The following is a 13,641-nucleotide window of genomic DNA, read 5'->3' on the forward strand; positions in this document are numbered from 1 at the left end:
GATGCAGCCCATCGCCCGCTATCGTGGTCTCGGCATGGCAACCCGCCAGCCGGGGCACATGCCCGCGTACTCACATCCAAGACCCTCTGCCGGCCCGCCGTAGGTTCATCGGCCGAGGGTAGAACGGTCTTTCCACCTAATAAGCCACTTGGCCACTTGGCCACTACGTGCCAAAAGGTGAAAGCCTATAAATACTCCTCAACCTTCATTGAGGAAAGGATCCCACAACTTAACCTAAAATACACTATTCATCTGGTAATATCTCCCTTATCTCTCTACAATATACTCCTAGCCAATTAGTATACAACTTATACCTCTAAGCTCACTGACTTGGGCGTCGGAGTGAGTACGCTTGGCACAAAGCCAGGCCCTCAGTTCGTTCATTGTTGCAGGAAAGGCCGAGAGAGGCGATAGGAGCGAGGAGGGTTCAACCCAAGACATCATTCTACAAGCCACGGGTGGTAACAATACTTGCTCTGGAATTACACCCGGAACAATACTAAATGAAAAAAAATTATATAATGAAATACATCATAATTATTAATTACCTTATTTAGTGAATACAATTAAATTATCAATAGTTTCCTTATTTATAAAGATGCTTTTTGGAGGGAAAATTTTGGAGTTCACCTATTCATTTAGTAAATAGGGGATTAATCCAACATTATTTTAAACCTCTTTAAAATAATTAGGTATCTTTAATTTGTGAACCTTTTCACAACAATTATTATACATTATAGATTACAATGTATAATCAATATTGGCCAAAACAAAACCAAAAAAAAAACAGGAAAATTTTTTTGTTATACTTGGCTGCTCTCGGCATTTTTGCCAAAAATAAAAAAAACAGTTTTTTTTCTTCTTGCTCACGGCATAAACACACAAAAACGATTTTTTTTTCTTTTTTTGCTCTCTCGGCAGAAATGCCCTAAAACCCCCCAAAAAAAAAAACAAATTTTTTATTTCTCTAATGCTGGCGGCATTTCTGCCCAAAAAGAAAAAAAAACGTTTTTTTTTATTAAAATAACTCATTTGTTATGAACAATTGTTTAAAGTTGCAATTATAACAAGATTGGCATAATCATCTTTTAATTTAAACATATATTCAAACTAGATGATTCAATTTAACCTATTAAAATGAATATCTAAATCATGATTAAACCGATTATCACAATTGATTTGAACATTTGTTAAACTAAGTTTTATGCCAAAAACTATATTGCAAAAACAATTGAGCAACATCAAACAATTTCCATTTACATTTTAATTTAATTCTTATTAAATTAAAACATCTACAAATTATCATATTATCATCTTAATTGATTAAAATAACAATATGAATGAATCAAAATGGAAATATAAACATCAAAACCAAAAAAACAATTCGGCAAAAATTTTTTTTTCTCGGCAAAAAATATTTTTCTTCACTCCGCCGAATTTTTTTTTTTCTCCAATTTTTTTTTTTAAATCCATTTATGAAAATCATATAAAATAATTTTGTGGCCTATGCTCCGATACCACTTATAACAACCCGGCCCGCGACGTCGTAAGACAACCTCAATAAGAAGAGATGTGTACCTTTGGGCCTATTATTTGTCCTCACTTAAACCCAAAAGCACAAGGCCTTGTTACTAAGTGGTGGGTGGAAACCCTTATAAACATATCATAAGCCTCTCAATTTTCCGATGTGGGACAACTATCTCACAATCTCTTGGGGTGTTACAAACTCCCCCACTTAAATAACACAACGTCCTCGTTGTGCCCGGAGGCTGACCGCAGCCAAGCCCAGAATCCTCCCCCGCTAGGTGGGTGACCCGAGTACTCCTGACTACAGGCTCACCACACGGTCGCAGGGTTGCTCTGATACCACTTGTAGGAAATATCGGTATACTTCCTTTAAGATTATTAGGGTTATAACGAAATTATGATTATGAAAATTAGTCATAAATGAAATTGCATAAACAAAATAGAAAAGATTAAGAAACAACCTTTGGTCATAGCAAAAATGGCCTAAGAACAATATCAAAATGATATTCGCCTAATCGTTGCACCCAAGATGCTCCGAGAAATGCCCCTCAAATTGCTAGAATGAGATCCCCAAATTCACTAATTAATTTTAGGGTTTTTTTTGTGTTTTTGATGAGAGAATATTAGGTCAAATTGGAATGAGAAGAAATGATCTCCTCTTTTTCCTTTTTGTAACCGTGTATGAGAGTCCAAAGGGGAAGATTTTATTCTTCCTCTTTTTTCTCTTTATTTCGGTTTTCCACCTACCAAAATAAGGAGATTAAATCTTCTTATTTTGGTAGTTTTACATAATGTATATAAAGTGTATTATTTATAAATTGTCATTTATTTTATTCCGTATTAATAAGTCTACACACAACAACTTAAAATCGATTTATTAATGCCGGTCTGTAATAATTTATTATGACAATATCGTATAATATATACTTTAACTATAAATATCGCATATTTATAATTAGCTAATTAAATATAACCGATTACGTTTAATTACGAATTAACATCTTAATTCGTTCAAGCAAACATTATATACATTAATTAAATATAACTGTTTATATTCAATTTACGAATTGACAGTTAATTCGTCTCAGCTAATATTATTTATTTAGATTAAATAATCGTCTCATCAACACATTGACTAACTGTTTAGTCAAATACACGGACTAACCTTTTAGTCATATAAGGCATCAATGTGATTACATTTCCATAATCACATCTCTCAAACACATCCTTTAGGTGTGACTTTTAGGGACTAGTTGATCACCGCCATCAGTATGATAATAACGTCAAACTTTCCAGCAAGCCAACCGTTATTAAGTAATCGTTAATCAACTGATAAAATACGAAATATACCCTTGTGAACCAATAAGAGATTTATAAATGTTATCACACTAATTGTGGAGGACACAAGCTCCAACAAAGTCGATATCCCGCCAATAGTCCACTATATGATAATCCGGGTACAAGTACAGTATATAATGGTTCGGATCTGATGACGAATAACTTATCCCACGGGGCGGACGATATGAAAATCGGACGTCAATGGCTATTTGTGGTTTCGTATTGTTTATAAATAGGTTTGTATATGGAATCACAAGATGGTGGTAATGATTGGATAATCATTGTCCAATGATGGCGGTACCTTCTTTAGGATTGGTATCTTGTACGTAGTGGTAATAGGATTTGGGTGATGATGTCGGATGACATAAGGGGAGGAATGGTGTATGGCTTTGTGAATATTATACGGGTGTTTGCCGAATGAATAACAGATCTCTTCTCTTATCTTGTCTCCTCGTATTTATAGTGAATAAATCCTAGTGGGTTTATTAGGGTTTCCACTTAGTTGTCTTATTCCTCAAGAAAGGATCTAGTCTTCACGGGCCGTCTTCGGTCTTCTATCCGTATTTCTCCCCTTTCGGTCCAACGGCCCGACTCCCCCATGTATGACATGGGTCCATTTGCTTAATTAATTACCCACGCGTCTCGTGCCACGTAGCTTAGGCCAAATAGTGAATTTTGGCCCAAACAGTTTGCCCCCAATTTCGCTTCCCAGCTTCGTTAAAGAGGAAAATTGACTCTTCAAATTCTGCCTGCTATTGTCATTCTGCTCGTGGAACAAACAGCCGCTACCCTTATGGATTCAGCCGCTGAGACTTTGTTGGAATAAGATGCTGTCATCCTGTTGGAAGATGGCACTGGAACCCTGCTAGGGAAGGATGCTAAAACTCATCAAATGCATGTTGAAACTCGCTAGGATATACTTGAATAACTTCGTTGGAGCAGATCACTGAAATCGTCTTTGCCGAGCAAGTCTTTTTGCCACCTGCTAGGTATGACTCCTGGTAGATACATTGGAGATAATTCTGCATCCCTGTTCTGTACCCATAATTCTGGTGCCCTGATCCACTCGTTTCTGGTGCCCTGTTCTACTGTTCCGTTGTTCTGGCAGACTGATTTCTGTCACTTCTTGATTCTGCTAATCTACAAGCTGATGTTCTGAAGACGTCGACCTGTAGATTTCTGCTAACATATTTTGCCAGCAAGCGGATTTCAGGCGGATTTCTGCTGAAGGATGCCCAGCTCAACTTGGTGGACGCCAGGATTCTAATGATGGATGCTAGGTTCCTAAAGGCGGACATCGTTAGTCGTCATTGGGGACCAGATGGCGACATCGGGATCTATTTGGCCGACGCCGGGGACCCGATGGGCGTTCTTGGAATCGATAGCAGATGCTAGGGAGCAGACGCCTGACACTAGGGACTAGGTGGCAGACACTGGGGACCAGATGGCAGACACTGGGGTCCTGCTGGCGGATGCTGGGGAGCAGACGCCTAACACTAGGGACCAGGTGGCAGACGCTGGGATCCTGCTGGTGGATGTTGGAGAGCAGACGCCTGACGCTAGGATCCTGCTGGTGGATGCTGGGGAGCAGATGCCTAACACTGGAATCTTGCTGACACCTGCTCAGAAGGAATAGTTTCCACCTGCCCTTACCATTCTGTTATCTGATCACCAAGGGTGAATCTGGTAGTTGGCACAAGTTTATTGTGCACTTGTTATGTAGGTGATACCTGCAAAATGTTAGTAATGTAATGCATGTGCATGCGAGGACCCTTTAATATATGATGCAGACTACATGATGATTAGACATGCTGTAGACTATCATATGTCGTGAATGCGATGTTAATCATGCCTATATGCTCTGTCTGCAGGGACAAGACATGTTTTGAAGGATGATAACTATGTGTGCCCTTGGCCAAGGGGTAGGAGTAAGTGTTAAGTCATTTTAGGACGTATCTTTAGGTAAGTTTATCGTCATTCTAGGACCGTTGAAATGTTTTGGGGACTTGACTTTGTAAGGTGCAAGTCTTTGTAAGTGTTTTCAAATACTTTGCCTGTCATGTCTGTCCTAGGAGCAGATTTAGACTTTGGATGGCTGTCGTGTCTACCCAGGGGGCAGATTTAGACTTGTGAATGTTGTCGTGTTAACCCAGGGGGCTGATTTAGACTTTGCGAAGGTGGCCGTGTCAACCCAGAAGGCTGATTTAGACCTGTCATGTTAACCCAGGAGGCTGATTTAGACTTTGCGAAGGTGGCCGTGTCAACCCGGGGGCTGATTTAGACCTGTCGTGTCAACCCAGGAGGCTGATTTAGACTTAGCTAGCTGTCGTGTCAACCCAGGGGGCTGATTTAGACTTAACGCCGCATTTGATTACTTAACCTTGTTCATGACGCAAGGTATGTCCATCATGTTTAAAGCCAACAGGGGTGTACCTTTGGCAAGTTTATCGTCATTCTAGGACCGGTGGAACGTTGCAGGATACTGGTTGCTTAGAAATCCCTGCGCTCCTTATGTTTTTGCATGCATGGTGGGGCCCTGGCTACATCGAGTACTCGGTGTCGATGGCTATCTTAGAGGTGGTATTCGGGGTAGCTGCGTGAGCTCAAAGCTGTCGGCCAAGCCCCCTTTCGTATTTTCCACAAGCCGCCTCGTGAGGGTGCCCCTATTGAGGAATTAGGTTAGGCATGTTGGAGTGCCATGTGCCTTGTCACCCCGCGTTCACAGTTGACAGTCCTGCTGGCAACACTCTTAACGTACCATAAAAGTTAGAGCCCAAAGTGGTATTTCAAAGAACCCAAAATAGAAAAATCAAAAGCCTATTAAAGCGATGTGAAGCACCTGGCGCTATCTCATTGGGTTCCAGAGCAACCATGGACCCAGAAAACTACAGACCACACAGCTCCAATAACAGTTTCAGCTTTTAAAGAAGTGCGAATAAAAAACAAGTATAGTAGAAAACTGATAGTATGCCTAATATCTTTTTTTTTTGGGTTTTTTGAGTACAAACTCTGTACATAAATTCTACTTGTTATCGAATCTGATACCTCTTCAGGTGAAGTATGTTCCATGGTTTGTCTGTTAATTGACCATCCATGGTCATTAACTTGTACACACCATGTCCAACAACGCCTCTAACCTGGTATGGAGATTCCCATCAGGGGGATTCTATGCTTGTCTAGGTGGTTGTACACTTTTAAGGTGATTATATGCCTGTCTAGGTGGTTGTACACCTTCAAGGGGATTGTATTATCCTTTGCTGATTTGTTCCACCTGGTCATCTCCACATGGTTCCGTTCTTCTTTCATACATTCATACATGTGGGTGGGAACTAGAACCTCTGGTGGTATTACTGCCTCTCCTCCGAACACCAGTCTGAAGGGTGTTTGAACCGTTCTTGAGTTTCTGCCCCCAGTTTCTTGCAGCTTTCGTTTCAGGTTCTCAATAGTGAGTCAGCTTGTCCATGTCCATTGGACTGCTTATTTCTAGCTGCAATACGAACAATGTATTCTTTGCCCCATGCATGACTTTCACAGCTTTGGTGTGGAGGACATGCATTTCTGCTTGTCATTTATTATTTCACGTTCTTGTCCCCAGGGGACCTGGCTGGTGGCAACATGTGTTGCTGTGATTTTTCGCTTTGGGAAGCTGATGTAAGAATGTGTTCTGCACCATTCTGGCTGCTGCCGGTCTCCTATATATTCAGGGTGTTAGGAGATTTTATGTACTAGTGGTACGTTGATTAAATTGCCCCCAAGCCATTGATTCATGTCCTGCAAGCTGCTGGCGGAGCGACCTGTCCTGCGGGCTAGGTGGCCTGATCTGCACATGGGAAGGCGGTTTCTGCAGGCAGAAAGTTTGCTGCAGGGAGCGTTCTGCGCTTTGCTCTCTGCGTTCTGCGCCCTGCATTTTGTATTCTATGCTCTGCGCCCAGCATTCTGTATTCCGTGCCCTGCATTCTACATTTTGCACTCTGTGTTCTGCGCCCTGTATTCTGCCCTCTGGGCCATATGCTGCATGAGGAGCGATTTGATCTGGGAGGGAGTGGCAGGTTCTGGAGCCTGGGTGACCACTTTTAATGGCAGGGAGATTTTACGATGGTCCTGCAAGAAATAGTTCTATTAGGGCTGGCAGATGGCATAGCCAACGACCCTCCGACGCTCAAGGCTGGCTTGAATGCTGCCCCAGGGTTGTGAGAGGGTCTGCCTCCGTCCTCGACCGGGGACCTGTCTGGTTTCGGATTATTTTCAGGTGCCTGAATTTCAGGACACTGCAAGCTCAGATATTTTCAGGCGCCTGGCTTTCTCAGGTGCCTGACTTCCAACCATTGTAAGCTCGGACGATCAGGTGCATGGCTTTCTCAGGTGCCTGTCCTGCTTCCTTCGTAGGTACCAGACCTACTCCTATTCCCCTTATATTGGTGGCCCTACCAGTGCGCTATGTCAAACTCTGGTTTGGACATCAGAAGTGGTGCGCTCATATAGTGTTTCGGTTTCGTGAATGTCTTTCATACTCCTCCGCCCAATCGAGCCTTTGGCGCCTCCTAGGTTTGCCATAGAATAGCCTGCATCTGCCCCCCTTTCGCTTCAGGCTCCTGGGTGCTGCTCCACATCTGGTCTGCTCCTAGATTCTGGCTGCCTGGGTCGCTGAGCTAGAGCTAGTTCCTACAAGAAGAGATCAAGTAGAGCTGGATGGTGGAGCTGGTGTTATAGCTGCCGAGGAAAGGATCCTGTTAGATAGATCTCTCCCCTAGCTTGTTCGGACTTTTGTTTGTCAGTTTCTGTAACACCCCCGATTTTAACTAAATTAAAATTTACATTTATATTAAAAAGTCACAAAAATACGGGGATAGTATAATCACTATGCAAAAGTCCCTTTACAAAATGCTTTTTATACAAAATGAAATAAAACTTTTACAAGGTCTTTAACCAAAAGCTCGACTTTAGAATATTTTGAACTGTAGCGGAAGTCACCTGAAATTAAACCGTCGCCATGACGGGTAGCCCAAATGAGACGAACACGTCAGCTCCGGTAAGAGACACTATCTCAATATAAGCAGCCTCTAGCAATTTACAATTTAAATGTTAGAACCACAGGAAAGGAAAACGAGAATTCTTTAGTTTCGCATTTCCAATGATAAAACAAATGAACTAATTTTGTCTCTACAAAATGATTTGTTCAGAAAACAATTCAAATGCTAGTAAGTAAGAAACTTTCCTTCCTCGAGACTAAGAGGTTAACAAGAAAGGAATGACCATAGATTTTATGTGCACGCCTCTATGTGAGGACTACGAGAGGTATTTAATGGTTGATGTAGGATTCACTCTACCTCATATGACTACTAAGACATTTTTTTGTATGCCCGGCTCGCCACTGCGGGTTGTGAGCAAAACTATAATTCTCACTATAGGCATTTCTGTATGCCCGGCTTGCCACTGCGGGTTGTGAGCCAAACTATAATTCTCATTATAGGCATTTGACTCGCCGCCTAGGTAGCACCAAAACGGACACGGACACGGACACTGACACGACACGGACACGTGACACGACATCCCATGAAATTTAGGACACGTGACACGTTATAGAAATTTAATAAAATATATATTTTATAGTTATAAACATTCGATTTTATTTTTATAAAAGTATTTGATATTAAATTTAAATAAGTAAAGGTAAAACTTGTACATGATTATAACTCATTTTCATTTCCCATCAAAACCCATCTTCTAATTAAGCTATTTCAACAGCTCAGTTCCCGTCTAAAGAACATCATTCACCCCAAATGATGTCCAAATGTTATGGACACGGGTCGGACACGGCCCAAATACCAGGGACACACGTCGGACACGTGCCCAAATAAATGTTGAAAGTTAGACACGGCTTTATAGGCGTCCGACACGTTTTGGCGTGTGTCCGAGGAGTGTCGGTGTCCGACATGGTGTCGGACACGGGACGGCTGATTAAGAGAAGTGTCCGTGCTACCTAGCTCGCCGCTGCGGGCTGTGAGCCAAACTATCATCGTGAAGTCTTAAAAATCTTTATATACAAGTATACTTTCTCTAACTACGGGTTAATTATGGTTCCCATAATGACAAACCCAGCCTTAATATTACTCGTATAAAATGACTAACTACTCCATGCTCCTAAATTAAGAATATTTCTACCATAATATGGCTCTCTCAGAGTCTCTGTCAAACCAAATTGCCTACACCAAGTAATTTATGACATATACTTACTATAAGATACTCGCACACACCATCACCGCATAATTCCTTTTCATGGCCCAACTTAATTGCCTCATTAAGTAAAATCAAAAGGACTTTCAATTAACAACTCTAAACTATACCATTGTTATTAACCTGTCTCACAAACAATCAAATTAACAAAGTAAAAATATATATACTATTATGTGTAAGAACAATAGACATTAATGTCACAGCCTCATAACTCAATACCTATACTATCTCAATTTCAATCCCATATCGTCATATGTTCTACGTACTTAAAGAACTGCTCGACACTCGGAGTAAAACTCCGGACTACTCACCCACATGTCTTGGACAAAGAAAACGACAATTGAAAATACAATATAAAAACTCGTTATAAGATGATGCCAAAATAATAATGGTTGATAGCACAACCTAGTAGCTTTGACCAAATATATTGAATATAGCACACATTGATGCACGTACTAATAACTCCTGGATCCATATATAGCTAACTATTTTACATCACTCATCCTTAAATATTCGTTGTATAATAACACCTCAAAACCCCCTCTTAAAAGCGTTAAATTTTCTAATTGCTTACAAAACCAAGGTGTTACATCAACTCTAATTTTGTCATCCCAATCAACTGCAAACCGTACTCATCTCACAAACAATATAATAGTGGTATAGAAAACAAAATATTATAACTACCAATAAAATTAATAATCACAATTACTTCAAATAATCATCATAAATAATCACCTTATTCATCAGAGTCGATGAATACAAACAAACAGTACATAATCAATCAACCCCGAACAATAATATAATAAAAATTCGATAGAATCGTGTTACCTGCATTAAAATTCATAGTTTACTGCTCAAATTGGTCCCCAACATAAACTGGTTAACATAAGCTAGTCTGATCCACCATACATTCACAAGCAACAGTAGCACACCATATAGTTGACTTGATGAAGCTCAGATGAATAGAATCAAATTAGTGCCCATCTCCTCATTAATTAGGCAAGAATGTAGACTACTACAGTGTTAAACAAAGTGGGCATCAAACTGATGTTGCCGTCCCAAATATCTAGTAAACAAATATTGACCAGAAAATAAAAATAAAAATAAAAGAGTCCACTCGGTTAAGAAAAGTAGAGAATTTAGGTATAGCAAGATGAGTAGGTAAGATGGGCTTGGGCTTGATCCTCATTTTATTAACTAAGACGAGGTTTTCTAGGAAATGCAGTAGAAATAACTACGGTATGATATAAAATTAGATAACTATGTCTTTACAGCAACAAGAAAAACCAAGTAAAAATTTCTCTCTCTATCACTAGAGAGTTTTCTCTCTAATTGAGAGTTCTCAACCCTCAGGGTTGTCCACCGCCTCCGCTCCACTTCTCCGACAATTTTTCCCCTTTTCCTTTACAGCTGACCTAACTCCATCTTTTTGCCCTCTTGTTCTCTTCTCAACCAAACTCCCCACTTCTGATTGTCGCCATGATCTGTCATCTGCTGCCCTGCGTCAAGAACACGTGTGTCTGCTTCGCTGTGTTGCTGCCACGTGTCTCTCCGGCCACTTTTATGTTCCTGAAATCTACTATAAATTAGCGTCTACAGTTTTTAATTACCCAGGTCTCCACTCTCAGTTCACATATATAACCACTCACAAATATGGCCTCTTCCTCCACCACTGCCCTTTGTCGTGCTGGTGTGAGTATAAAATTACCTCCATATTTATGTGCTGATCTCACGGGTTTGGATTTCAACAGCGTTCTCACCACCCGTTTTATTGATCAACGTTATCTGGCTGTGGACCGGATTTTGCACCAAATTGGCATCCATTGGAGGTTAAATGGGTCGATTTCTATTCGACCCATGAAACCTTATTACTTGTTCTCGTTTTCTTCTATGGTTGATTACCATTACTTCAGAGAACGTCAGACTGTCAATATTGATGGCAGTTTGATGGTTCTCCGTCCATGCTCACATTACCTTCCTAGGACAATATGTTGTTTCATATTGTCCCTGTTTGGGTGCGTGTTCTCCATCTCCCATTTCATCTGATGCATTCCTCTGTTGCTGCTTTCCTCTTGTCCCATGTGGGGGACATTTGTGAGGAGGAGGTGGTTAATTCTTTAACTCCTTCTCGTAGTTTTGTTCGTGTGAAGGTTTGGGTGGACCTTTCCAAACCTTTGATCCCAGGCTGCTTTCTGGCTATTAGTGATAGGGAGCAACAGTGGATAGCGTTTTCTTATGAGGGAGTTTTCAGGTTTTGTAAAACATGTGGTGAAGTGGGACATCGTGTATCATACTGTCCTTCTGGGAAATTTCAGGGTGCGCGTCGTATTCATGCACGCCTAGAGGAGCTTAGTGCCAGGGGGTTGACGGTGCTTCATGGACCACCTGGCTCAAGGTTTTATACACCTGAAATTATGGGTTTGCCTTCGCGGGTTAAATACTTGACTTCTAAGATCGATATTGCAGACCCTGATGACTCCCCTCAAGTTGATTCAGGGGGAGATTCACCGGTGTTTTCGTTCTCTTCTTCTTCATCTGACAATGGAGGAGATGAGGAGGCTCCTTTTAAAGGCTCGCACGATGTGATGGTTCATGAAGACGAGTCTCGCGAAGTTCTCGATTCGGAAGCTCATCCTTTGGTCCGCTCTGCTTCTAAGCCAACTGGAGCTTCAACATCTGCAGGTCCTATATCGCCTGCTTTTCGAATGACTGCTCCTGAGGTGGACATGGAGCCTATCATGGACCTTGGGTTGCTTGAACCAGCTACACCACCAAGACAGGTTGATGTGGGTATCCTTTTTCGTGACTCTCTGGCTGCTGGGAGTTGTTCTGGGACTGGTTATAGCCCCTCTCCTATGGACTCGTCTGGGAAGAAATTGAAGTTTGTTTTTAAGAGGAAGGTACACTCTGAGCTTAATTGTTTAAGTAAACCGTGTTTTAAGCATTCATGTAGATCAAAGTTTTTGAATTTGACATGCGATTCCTCCTTTTGGTCTGTTGTTGGAGCTAGAGCACTCCCCCCTGAGTGTCTCTATGCTTTCCTGGGTTTGCCAGGTTTTGTCTATACGAAGCATAAGCCACCTGATTTGGACGGCTCTTTTTCTTTTGTTGGTTCACATAAACGCAAGTGTCCAAGCACGGGTACGGACCTGGGTTATCAGCCTTTGAAGCGTTTCAAATTTTGTTTTCTCATGTTTGGGATTTCCTTGGTTCGTCACTAACTGTGTTTTCGTCTCTTTTCCTGTCTCCTGTCAGCGATGAAGATGGGAGGGTGTTTATAGGTCAGGTGGTGGACCTTAAGTCACCACCGGGGTACCAATGACTACCTTTTGTTGGAATTATAGGGGATTTGGTGAAGCGGATGATCCTACAATTCCGTATCTACATCAAAGTGTCCTTAAATATCATCCGCTGATTTTGTTTTTGCAAGAGACCCATACTACTGTTGATATAGCTGTTATGAAGACTCGCCATCTTGGATTTCCTAACTACTGTGGGGTGGACTCTACTGGTTGTAGTGGTGGTCTTCTTTTGTACTGGGATAATTCTGTAGATATACAAGTTATAAGTATTTGCCCTCGTTTTATTTTTTGTAAATTGGGCATTAATGTAAATCAAGGTGTTTTTAGTGGTTTGTATGTAATGTTCCTGTACGGGGAACCTGTTTTCCAATATAGGTCTATGTTATGGGATAATATTTCTAATGTGATCTCTGGTTGTTCTCCGTTTCTAGTTATTGGGGATTTCAATCAAGTGGAATTACATTCGGACAAATTGGGCGGTTCTTTAACAATTAGGGGCCAAGCTGAGTTTACTGCGTGGACATTTCAGAATAGTCTTGTGGATATTCCCTTCTTTGGCCCTCGTTTTACTTGGATGAATGGACAAGTTGATGGACATTGTATTATGGAACGTCTAGACCGGTCATACGCAACTCAAGACTGGTTGGATCTTTTTCCGGCTACTTCGGTTTTGCATCTACCTATTCTTATTTCAGACCATTCGCCAATTTTGTTACGTTTTCTACCACAACCGAAATCGCGCAATCGCCCATACCGTCTTGATAACTGGTGTCTTCAGCTACCAGAAGTCTTAGAACTTGTTTCTAATGCTTGGAATACTCCTTTTTGTGGATCCACTTCATATGTGCTTTCCCGCAAGCTAGCAGCTGCTCGATTTGCTGTTATGAATTGGGTTATTCAACATCGCATTTGCTACGGTATAAATTGGTCGTCAGTCGAGAATGAGCTTCAACTTGCTTCGGCATCTCTTTTGGACTCTGCTGCTGCCCTTTCATATCACAATCTGCGATCATCTCAACTTCAACTAATCTCAAATCAACATAGTTACTGGCTTCAGCGGACTAAGACAAGAAAAGAGATTACGGATGGCCTCCCAACTCGTTTTTTATTCAATCGTGTTAAGCAACGTGCTTCCAAACAACGACTGATTTCACTTCGCACTTCTGACGGAACCTGGATTAGTGACCCTGCTGCAATTGAAGCAGAGATTCTCTCTCATTTCCGTTCTATTGTTGGAGAT

This window comes from Silene latifolia, chromosome X (genome assembly GCF_048544455.1).
Source record: "Silene latifolia isolate original U9 population chromosome X, ASM4854445v1, whole genome shotgun sequence".
Classification (NCBI taxonomy): domain Eukaryota; kingdom Viridiplantae; phylum Streptophyta; class Magnoliopsida; order Caryophyllales; family Caryophyllaceae; genus Silene; species Silene latifolia.